This window comes from Xenopus laevis, chromosome 4S, assembly GCF_017654675.1.
Source record: "Xenopus laevis strain J_2021 chromosome 4S, Xenopus_laevis_v10.1, whole genome shotgun sequence".
Lineage (NCBI taxonomy): Eukaryota > Metazoa > Chordata > Amphibia > Anura > Pipidae > Xenopus > Xenopus laevis.
In genome coordinates this window covers 5,293,813-5,305,999 of record NC_054378.1, presented here as the reverse complement: position 1 = coordinate 5,305,999, position 12,187 = coordinate 5,293,813, and the positions used below count along the sequence as shown (strand labels likewise).

The window sequence follows — 12,187 nt, the reverse complement described above, 5'->3', positions numbered from 1 at the left end:
GGTGTAGACAGCATCAACCATCTCAGGCAGGAAAGGGGCCAGGATCACCCCTGGCTAAAGGATCAGTTCAGTAATGCCATTAAAGGGCATGTAAAGACAAAAAAATAAAATCCCATTTTTATTTTCTTTAATGAAAAAGAAACCTATCTCCAATATACTTTAATTAAAAAATGTGTGCCGTTTTTATAAGAAACCTGACTGTATGCAGTGAAATTCTCCCTTCACTTTTACTGCTGTGGATAGGAATTGTCAGACGGTCCCTAACTGCTCTGCAGGGAAACAATCATACTTATGGACAGCAGGGGGAGCCCCCGCCTTACTTCCCAGCCATGCAGAACACAAGCAGCTTTGTTTATGACGATCCCTAAGCAGCCCAGACCACACTGAGCATGTGCACAGTCTTAGTCTTGCAAAGATGTATAACAAAGTTACAAGATGGTTACCCTCTGTGGCCAACTTTGAAAGCATAAATCATGTTTTTTAGGCTTCTAGTGCTGTAAGGTTATGTTTATGTTTAGTATAAAAAATACAGCATTTCTAGCCTTTTTCTATTTTAGACTTTACTTCCCCTTTAAGCTGGGGGACTACACTATTAGACTTGATAACCAATTAGGACTGAAATATAGTGCTAATCTTGTATGATTTGGGCAGATAAGTCACTTTCTGTACCTATATAATTATTAATTGTGCTGCTACACTTTTTGTAGCTGACTACACAACCAATGATGTCAAATCAAGCCCCTCGACCGACAGGGAATTCTATCCCCGGGCTTCTTATAATAATATAATAATAATACCTGAGCTACCACAGTTGTGCAAAATCCCAAGTAAAGCCAGCAATAGTACTCGTATCTAGTGATGGGCGAAAAATTAGAGAAACTCGAAAATTAACGCCCGCGTAAATTTTTAAGCCCACGTAGCCTCGCGTCAATTTTGACTATGGCTTTTTAAGTCAATGGGTGCCCGAATAGTGTTGACATGCGACAGTTTTGACGCAATCGACTTTTTCAACGAGTGTCGAAAAACTTTTGATGCCATCCAATTTTCGCTGGTGAGTTTCGCGAAAATTCTAGAAATTTGCGGTAAAATTTGCGCCAGGTGAATTTATTCGCCCATCACTACTCGTGTCAAAGGCTGCTCTTTTCACTTCCATAATGTTGCGCTTGCTATGGCTCAGTCCTTCCTGCCTCCCATTCCAAATGGGGCAGTTGTGCTTATTGGCACAGAAGAACCTGGTCCTGGGGTGGTGGTAGGTCCAGGGTTCCCCCAGCACCCGCATCAATAGGTGCAGTGCTTTATTCTAAAGTCACACATGTCATTCTCACGCCCAAGTAAAAAAAAAATGACCACTTTTTCCTTCCCTGGCCCTAATTTGCATAGTTTAGTTGTCGGCCGAATCTTTCATGAAGGATTCGGGAATTAGGCCAAAAAAGTGGATTTGGTGCATCCCTAATAAAAATTGAATCTGGCCCTTTAAGATACTTTGGTCTATACATCATTCTCGGTGGATTCGGTGCATCCCTAATAGTGATGGGCAAATCTATTTGTCAGACTGGAAGCGTGAATTTGCGGCAAATTTACGCGTTTCGACACTGGTGAATAAATTTGAGAAATTGTCATGAAAATTCGCCCGTGAACTTCAACGTTTTTCTACCCCAACGGCATGGACGCCAAATGTAACGTTTCATTAATCTTTCGTCCGTTTCGCAGAGAGGCGAAACGGGACAAATTGGCCCATCACTCATCCCTTATATAAATTTAATCTGGCCCTTTAAAATACTTTGGTCTATACATCATTCTCGGTCCAGGAGAACAGAAAAGTATTCCTTGCAATGATCTGTTATTCCTGGTAACAAAGATTTTAGCACTTGTTACATGTGTGAAATACGAGTCTTTTTCTCATACAGTAAATCTTTTCCCTGTTTACCACTGGGATCTCGTCCAGTTTTTTGTTTTTTTTTTTACCAATTTTAAATGTGTCTCAGAGAATTTCGGCTTTCTCACATTCCTCTCGCAATTCTATTTCATTTCCAGAATTACCTAATTTCCTTTTACTTGGCGGAAAAGTTATAAAATATACAGGGAATAGATTCTGTGAAACTAAACTCATTTAAACTGTCAGTGTTAGAAAACAAAATGGGTTAGAGCATTGTATTCTCAGTAATGTGATAAATCAACAGGCAAATACATGGCCTCTGTGTGCCGGTATCTAATCAACTTTACTGCCGGAACGAAACACAAAATAAATATTTGTAACAAAAATTCTTTTCCTGGCTCTTACCACATGTTTTTTTTTGTCTTCGTTCTTATCATCTTACCCAGTGATGAGAATGACATATGTCTAAAATTGGATTCAAAGTCATTTCTCACATGCCCATACTGTGGCCGCTTTTCCATTGTGTCCAGTCCCAGTGGTGTATTGGTTCCCTCATACTGGTCTCCAGTCCAGTGGACATCACATGTGGGGGGTTTGGTAGGTGAGAAAACCATTCTACACACATGGGATAAAATTCACTGTCCAGCTTTATTCGAATGATTAAAACAACAAACAGGCATCTATTACAGATGTACTCCTACCCTATGACATGTTAAGTCACCTGATGCATTTCATGCCTCCTTCTGGCACTCTGATGAAGTGCCAGAAGGAGGCATGAAACGCGTCAGGTGACTTAACATGTCATAGGGTAGGAGTACATCTGTAATAGATGCCTGTTTGTTGTTTTAATCATTCGAATAAAGCTGGACAGTGAATTTTATCCCATGTGTGTAGAATGGTTTTCTCACCTACCAAACCCCCACATTTCTTCATTTGTGCCTATTTTTAGTTCTATTGAATACATTTCCAGAAGACTGCTTGATATTTTATATATAGATCCCATCAATAAACCTTGGATTCCCTTCAGTGAAACTGTGCAGAGTAACACGTCTTTGGAAGATGAGAAATAAGATGATGTAAACTGAAAGTTTCCTTCTCTGCACTATGTTTGTTGAACTGATACTTTCCTGCTTACTTTATATTTCCCTGCACTGTGTGGATGTACTGTTACTTTTCTGCACTGTGTAGGTGTACTAATACTTTCCAGCACGACGTAGGCGTGTTGATACTTTCTTGCACTGTTTAAGTGTACTAATACTTTCCAGCACTGTGTAGGAGTACCGATACTTTCCAGCACTGTGTAGCTGTACTAATACTTTCCATCACTGTGTAGGTGTACTAATACTTTCCAGCACTGTGTAGGTGTACTAATACTTTCCATCACTGTGTAGGTGTACTAATACTTTCCAGCACTGTGTAGGAGTACCGATACTTTCCAGCACTGTGTAGCTGTACTAATACTTTCCATCACTGTGTAGGTGTACTAATACTTTCCATCACTGTGTAGGTGTACTAATACTTTCCAGCACTGTGTAGGAGTACCGATACTTTCCAGCACTGTGTAGCTGTACTAATACTTTCCAGCACTGTGTAGGTATACTAATACTTTCCAGCACTGTGTAGGTGTACCGATACTTTCCAGCACTCAGTAGGTGTACCGATACTTTCCAGCACTGTCTAGGTGTACAGATACTTTCAAGCACTGTGTAGGTGTACCAATACTTTTCAGTACTGTGTAGGTGTACCAATACTTTCCAGCACTGTGTAGGTGTACTAATACTTTCCAGTACTGTGTAGGTGTACTAATACTTTCTAGCACTGTGTAGGTGTACTAATACTTTCCAGCACTGTGTAGGTGTACTAATACTTTCCAGCACTGTGTAGGTGTACTAATACTTTCCAGCACTGTGTAGGTGTACTAATACTTTCCAGCACTGTGTAGGTGTACTAATACTTTCCAGCACTGTGTAGGTATACTAATACTTTCCAGCACTGTGTAGGTGTACCGATACTTTCCAGCACTCAGTAGGTGTACCGATACTTTCCAGCACTATGTAGGTGTACATATACTTTCCAGCACTGTGTAGGTGTACCGATACTTTCCAGTATTGTGTAGGTGTACCGATACTTTCCAGCACTGTGTAGGTGTACATATACTTTCCAGCACTGAGTAGGTGTACCGATACTTTCCAGCACTGTGTAGTAGTGTACCGATATTTTCTAGCACTGAGTAGGTGTACAAATACTTTCCAGCACTGTGTAGGTGTACCGATACTTTCCAGCACTGTGCAGGTGTACTTATACTTTCCAGCACTGAGTAGGTGTACTAATACCTCCTGCACTGAGTAGCTGTGCTGATACTTTCCTTCACTTTGTTAGTTGAACTGAAAATCCAGCACTGTGAATATGTTCTGTACTTACACTTCCTGCACTGTGTTGGTGAGTTGATGTCTTGAATCCATCAGAACATGACTACAAATGTTACAGCAGTAACTGTACCCAAATATAAATAAAATAGAGCCAGTTGATATATCTGGTCTAATTAATTAATGTAATTATTAGGATGAGGTTTTTGTGTTTGCACGTAAAAATGGAAAACATGCAAGTTAGGGAGAGGAGCAGCAATATAATGGATACCAATAAATTGACCAATTAATGCTAACTGCTGATTGCTATACTAGACTACCGTATTCAGCAAATTGTTGCAAATGTTGCACCTTTTATTACATATTCCAGACTAAAATAGACTTAAGAATCTCTTACAGCATCATTGGCACAACGCAGTATAGAGGAAGTTTAAAAGCTTAAATCAGGCAATAAAGCAAGGGACCACAGAAAATAGATTGCAAAAAAAGGACAGAAAAGTCGATAGTGTCAAAGATGTTTTAGAGCTGTTGAGGAAATAGCAGTGCCTTTGTGAAAAATATGGGACACATTTCTGCCCCAAAAATTGCAAAATATCTAAAATACTCACAGGTTCAATGGATTTTGTGCTGATAAATTCTTCAGTGAAATTATCCCACAAAGCAAAATGTAGAGAACTTTTCGCAAGATAATTGTGATGTGTTGTCAAGATCTCGGCAGGCAGGAAATCTGAAATTAAAAATCACTGGGTAATGGTTTCTATTCGTTCCTCATACTATGTGCTTTGAGAGTCAAAATTACAAAACCTATACAATAAAATAACCTAAAAAGACAAGACCCACATAATGGTATCCAGAAAGTTCCAAATCATTTTAAATGTAATGGCTAGGTTCATATGCAAGTATGGGATTGTGGGGGGACCAGCAACATCTCAATAGCCCCTACCAATGCTGCCCGATAGCCATCTGACTGCCTTAATGTGCCCAACCATAACTGTTTCTCTCCTTTGGGAGAAGATGACATTTTTGATAGATGGATCATCACTCCATTGTATAATGCACTGTTGTCATTCATTTTTCAGCTGGAATTTCAAGCAGAGGAGGCAGAGAGAGGCAAGCAACATTAGAATACTAAAAGAGAAAATAAGTTTGTGATATTTTTCTTGGGCATATGCTTGGCATGTGTATTATCAATGTGCTTGATTATTTTCTGCAGTGATCTTACTGGCATGTCTGGGGTTATGTGCATATTATCCATTTCTGCAGTGATCCTTCTGTCATGTCTTAGATTAATATGCTCATTATCAATTGTCTGCTGTAATCTCACTGGCATATTAGGATAATTATGGCTAAAGTGGATTTTTAGGACGGTGAAACTACTATTGAGACCTTTTTAAATGTTTGACCAAACCAGATCCCAATCCTTAAAGCCATGCTTGGAGGTCCAGCCTTTGGTCAGGGTCCCCCTATGCTCAACAATGTTACAGATGCAGAAAACACAGCTGTATCATTACCAAGAAGAGAGATGAGCGATTTTTTTCGCCAGGCATGGATTTGAGGCAAATGTCTGCATTTAGCCAGCTGCTAATTTTTTCCGCAACACTGCGGCAAAAAAAGTCACCAAGAAAATGCCAATGCGACAAAAAAGTCACCATAAGAAAAAACACCCATTAACTAATGTATATGGAAAAAAAAGTTGCCATGATAAAAAAAGTCGCAGAGACAAAAAAGTCTTAAAGACTAGATTAGTTGCCAAGTGTTAAAGTGGACCTGTCAGCTACGCATAAAAAGCTGCATAATGAAAGTCCTTTGCAAATTAAATATGAAACCCCAAATTTTTTTTTCATTAAAACATCCATACCTGTTATAAAGGTGTTTAAACATCGAAACTGTCAATCAAATATTACCTGCCCCTCCTCTATGCCTGTGGCATAGAGGAGGGGCAGTCAATTACTTTCACTTTCCATTCAGCACTTCCTACATGTCACTGCTCTCCTCACATTCCCCCTTCCTTCCTCTATAATTTTGTACGGCACTGCACATGGACATTAGGTCCCCCATTCTGGTGCATACACAAGATTTTGGGGTGATACACAATTTCCCTTAATAACCGTGTCCACAAAATGGCTGCTGCCTGCTTGCTGTGATTGTATAATTCCAAGACAGAAGGAAACAAAATTGAAATAATAAATACAGTGTAAGTAAAGATTATTTTGCTCAACTAACATGATAGAAACGAATTTGAAATTATTTCTTAGGGCGACAGGTCTCCTTTAAATCTTCGCTGCTGCGGCAGAATAATCTCCCCAAAATGCTTTCCGACTGGCAAGAATGGGAATCTCTGGTGGGATTGCAGTCATGTTCCCAAATCAATGATCCAAGCCTGGTTGGAGATTGAAAGACCTTTTAAAGCACCGAACGACTTGTATTCTATGTAATCTTTTATGGATAATTCTGTATTTGCTGGAGAAAATGTACCCGTCAGAAGCTCCCAGGCAGAGATCTGACCTTAAATCCCACATGCACACTATACAGACCCATACGTGGGACACGTGGCACCTGTCGCCTGGTACTTAGTCAGGCACTGGAAGGGTTAAACATGTTTTACTCTTATTTTCCTAGTTGATGAAGTATATATTACCTCTAGTGTTTGAATTCAAAGGATCAGCATTGCGTAGTCATCTGCCAAGCATCGTACATGGGACTTCATTTACTGTGATTGCCATCGGTGCTACTGTCAGTTCTAACAAGCAGGCGACAGCACTATATGAACAGTTCTTTCCCCAAATCCGTTCTACACTTTGTTCTAACAACGTAACAAGGTTGAAAGGAAACAGTTGCCATGCTCTCTGCAACAGCCAAGAGACTGTCTAAATGAATGGCATGTGTAGAACTTCAGCCTTGTTTCCTTCCCAGAGCATGAATACATTACTGGCTTTCCTACGATAACTGACACTTGGTGACACACTCTCGCATACCACATGCTGCTATATCATGGTTTTTTGTTTTTTTCTAGCATGATCCGAAGGGCTAAGGCAAGACTATCCTGGGATCATGCAAAATTCAGGGTTCCAAAAATCATACATATCTTGGCATTAAAAATGATTATTTTCTAGTTATCTTAATGTATTGTATTTTATGCATACCAGTAATCAAGGCAGCAAATGTGCTTTCATTTTAATTAAATTCACCGTTACAATTACTCATTGTAAATGAAATTAAGATATAACCACCAGAAAGTGCTTTGGATGCTAGAATAAATTAGATAAAAGTAAAATGTGCTAGGATTAGTGATGGGCGAATAAATTCGGCAAGTGCGATTTCGCGGCAAATCTTTGCATTTTGCTGCCGGCAAATAAATTCTCAAAACTGGTGTGAAAATGCATAAATAGTGATGGTTGAAACCCAACTTTTGATGCCAGAGTCAACACAAGCACATACTCACATGGGAACATACACACAGATACCAGCACGGGCATGGGATCATTTTTTCCTGTTTTTTCCTGTTTTTTCCTGTTTTTTCCTGTTTTTTCCTGTTTTTTCCTGTTTTTTCCTGTAATAAATATTACCTTGTACTTGATCCAATCTAGGGTACAGATATGGGACCTTTTTGTAAAGAAACAGAAGAATGTAGAAACCCTGTGCTATCCCAACTTTTTAACCAAAACCAATGAACTGATGTATAAAACTTGTTTGTATTGGAATAATTAATAAATGATTTAAAAAAGATCATCGTACTCAATTGCGTAAATGAATTAGTACTCTACTTCTTCATATTTCACACTCCATGGTCACCCATTGCACTTAGAATGAATTTTTTAGAACATTATACTGAATGGCACCCGATAATAAATTCGATGAAAATGAAAAAAGTGCTTGGTGCTTATACACAGATTAATTAAATTAATTATTGAAAATTGTGATGTATCCCTTTGATAAAGTGCAGTGCTTGGAATTATAAATTCATAGGAGAAGGTAGTACAATTAAAGCAACTTAGTACTGTTAAAAGGAGATGATCGATATAATTAATTAACTGTTGTTCTCCCTCTCTCAATTATAGTGTATAGAAAACTTCAAGATATTAAATTAACATGCTAATAAATTAATTGTTCCGATGAAATTAATTATACCTACTGCTCAAATGTAATAATGGATGAATTTCTCCAGTTTTGCTTCGCTGAAAAATTCGCGAAAATTTTAGAAAACATTTTAGAAAAATGTGTGAATCTTGAAAATTCACACCCGTGTAAATTTTGACGTCACTTTTGATGCCGGCGTTAAAGTCAAAGGGCGTCTGAATAGTGTTGACGAGTGCAGATTTTGACGCAAACGACTTTTCGGACACGAGTCCTAAATTATTTGAAATTCATCAGCGAATTTTCTCTGGAGTCTCGCAAAGGTATTCACTGCCAAAAAACGCAGAAATTTGCTGAATTTGCGCCAGGCAAATTTATTCACCCATCAAACCATTAATAAATCTCAATAGCGTGGATAGAATAACCTATTTGCCGACACGCGTTTCACTTCAGCTTAATCAAGGCACAGACGCCGGCTATTTATTACTTCCAAGATGCACCAAGTTTTGGTAGCGGTGATCCAATATAATAATAAGGAAGCTGTAATCTAAAGCCTTTAAAAACTAAGTCCACAACTCTTGCGTAATTTGTGAAACGTGAACTCGGCAGGTGGGTCTCTGGCATTCACGGATTTCACTGGCAGTCACAGAATGAGAATGAGAGTGCGTTCAGTAAATCCCGTGATATGATGTGACATCATAGGTGGAAGTAACACATAGCCGGTGTCTGGAGCAAAACACGCATTGCGAATTTGATGGGCGTTTCGCCACCGGCGAATACATTTGCGATAATTTTTTTGACGCAGGCAACAATTCTGACGCCGTTGACAATTAAAGGCGCTCATTGACTTAAAAGGTGTCAGAATTGTCGCCTGCATCAATAGCGAAGCTAAGCGGGAGAAATTCGCCTATCACTAGAATTTACCATCGAACCCCAGTAAATCTGCCCATAAATCTGACAGTGGGAAAGCACTGTAAATAAAACCAATAGACCTCACAAGGCTCAGGCACACATCCAAGCTGAGATCCTTTCTTATGGACCTAATTAACCCTCGATATTCGACTGCCGAATTGAAATCCTTCGACTTCGAATATCGAAGTCAAAGGATTTAGCGCTATTCCTTTGATCGAACGATCGAAGGAATAATCGTTTGATCGAACGATTAAATCCTTCGAATCGAACAATTCGAAGGAATTTAATCCATCGATCGAAGGATTTTCCTTTGATCAGAAAATTGTTAGGAAGCCTATGGGGACCTTCCCCATAGGCTATCATTGGCCTCGGTAGGTACTAGGGGGTCGAAGTATTTTTTAAAGAGACAGTACTTCGACTATCGAATGGTCAAATAGTCGAACGATTTTTAGTTTGAATCATTCGATTCAAAGTCGTAGTCGTAGTTGAAGGTCGAAGTAGCCATATTCGACCATTCGAAATTCGAAGTATTTTTTCTTCTAATCCTTCACTCGAGCTAAGTAAATGGGCCCTGTAGTGTTATTAGGAATTAGCAGCTTGATTGTATGTTTATCTATATTTTCCATTCCCATGGGCAGTGTGTTTTCCATGAACATGATTTTATATTACTTCTTAATAGAGACATAACAGTGTTGCAGTGATTTAATGAATCACTTAGCACAGCAGGGAGCCTCAGTGTTTCCCAAGCAGTAGAGTAGACATAGTAACACTCAGACACTGTTTTGTGTTAGATTTGGCAAAACATCTTACCATTTAATTGCTGCGGTAGTACAAATCGGCATTACTGGAAACACGACATGTTAATCCATTTATCCAAACCTACTTTATTCCCTAGATTCAGCCTTAAATCTATTGGCAGGGTCTTAATATAGACAATAGGTAACTATGCTGTTTTTACTGCTGATTTTCCAATTATGGACGATGAAAACAATAAATTCCTTGTCTATAAGACAATTTTAAATGGAAACTAAACCCACCTTGATAAAGGCTGTGGTTGTACATGGGTGTAACACATTTTGTTGTGAGCCTTTTTATGATGTCGTTTTTATTCCTAAATGACACTGTACCATATAAAATTTAATTCCTGTAATATTGGTGTGTAGGTGCATCTCAGGTCATTTTGCCTGGGCATGTGCTTTCAGAAAGAGCCAGCACTTTAGGATGGAACTGCTTTCTGGCAAGCTGTTGTTTCTCCTACTCAATGTAACTGAATGTGTCTCAGTGGGACCTGGATTTTACTATTGAGTGCTGTTCTTAGATCTACCAGGCAGCTGTTATCTTGTGTTAGGGAGCTGATATTTGGTTACCTTCCCATTGTTCTGTTGTTAGGCCGCTGGGGGGGTAAATGGAGGGGGGAGGGTGATATCACTCCAATTTGCAGTTCAGTAGTAAAAAATGACTGAAGTTTATCCAAGCACAAGTCACATGACTAGGGGCACCTGGGAAACTGACAATATGTCTAGCCACTTGTCAGATTTCAAAACGAAATATAAAAAAATCCATCCGCTCTTTTAAAAAAACAGATTTCAGTGCATAAGTCTGCTGGAGTAGCACTATTTCTGATGCATTTTGAGAAAAAACATGTTTTCCCATGACAATATCCCTTTAAGCTCAGTTAGATCATTTTTAAGCACAGATATTGCTTATATATTAAATTGGATCTTAGAAGGAATGATGTCTTCTGGGTATTTTGCCCAAGCCAGGAATAACTGAGCTTACTTCCGAATGATGAATTATGTGGCCGAATATGGACCTATTTGATAGAAAAAGTGACCTATTTGACCAAAAAAAAAAACCTTTGAATTAATTTCGGTTGGTCTTTTTGAATTAGAATGAATGGTAATGAAGTGAATGGTAATGAATCTCTGAAAAAGCTCTGTGTAATGCATTTGAGATAAATAAATAAGGTATAAAAAGGGATAATTATAACAATGAAAAGAACAATAACACTAATGACACAAAGTGGCAGATTTATCAAGGGTAGAAGTGAATTTGAGGGAATTTTCGAAGTAAAAAAAAAATCGAAATTCGAAGTAATTTTTTGGATACTTCGACCATCGAATAGGATACTACGACTTCGAATTTACTTCGAATTCGATTCAAAGTGAAATAGTTTGAATATTCGAATATTCGATAATCGAAGTACCATCTCTTTAAAAAAAACATTGACTTCAATAGTTCGCCAACTTAAACCTGCTGAAGTGCTATGTTAGCCTATGGGGACCTTCTAGAGCATTTTTCTAAGTCTTTGCTCATCGAAGTAAAATCATTCGATCTTACAATAAAATCGGTCGATCGTACGCTAAAATCGTTCGAATCTAACAATTTAATCATTCAATCGAACAATTTTACTTCGAATTTAATAATTCGATCGAACGATTTTACTTTGTATGTTCGTAGAAGTGTTTTAATTAGGTGGTCGAATTTCGAAGTATTTATTACTTCGAAATTCGACTCTTGATAAATATGCCCCCAAATCTTTTGTCATAATTTCATAAACCGTATATACTCGAGTATAAGCCGAGTTTTTCAGCATCCAAAATGTGCTGAAAAAGTCTACTTCGGCTTATACTCGGGTCAGCGGGCAGTAGCTGAGATTGCAGTCACTTTTAATCATTCCTATACCAACAGTTCACTTGGGGAGAGACTGCAATATCACACAGCGCCCTCTGTTGGTTATATGAAAGAATAACAGTGCGCCATCTGTTGGTTATATGAAAGAATAACAGTGACTGCAATATCACACAGCACCCTCTGTTGGTTATATGAAAGAATAACAGTGCGCCCTCTGTTGGTTATATGAAAGAATAACAGTGACTGCAATATCACACAGTGCCCTCTGTTGGTTATATGAAAGATTAACAGTGACTGCAATATCACACAGCACCCTCTGTTGGTT

General features: G+C 38.6%; 1 protein-coding gene across 2 annotated transcripts in view; it reads left to right on the top strand.

Moving 5' to 3' along the window:
• The window catches only part of LOC108715188 (leucine zipper protein 2-like), a 204,469-nt gene that overhangs the window by 177,460 nt on the left and 14,822 nt on the right, over nt 1-12,187 (top strand). The gene's annotated exons all lie outside the window — the stretch shown is intronic.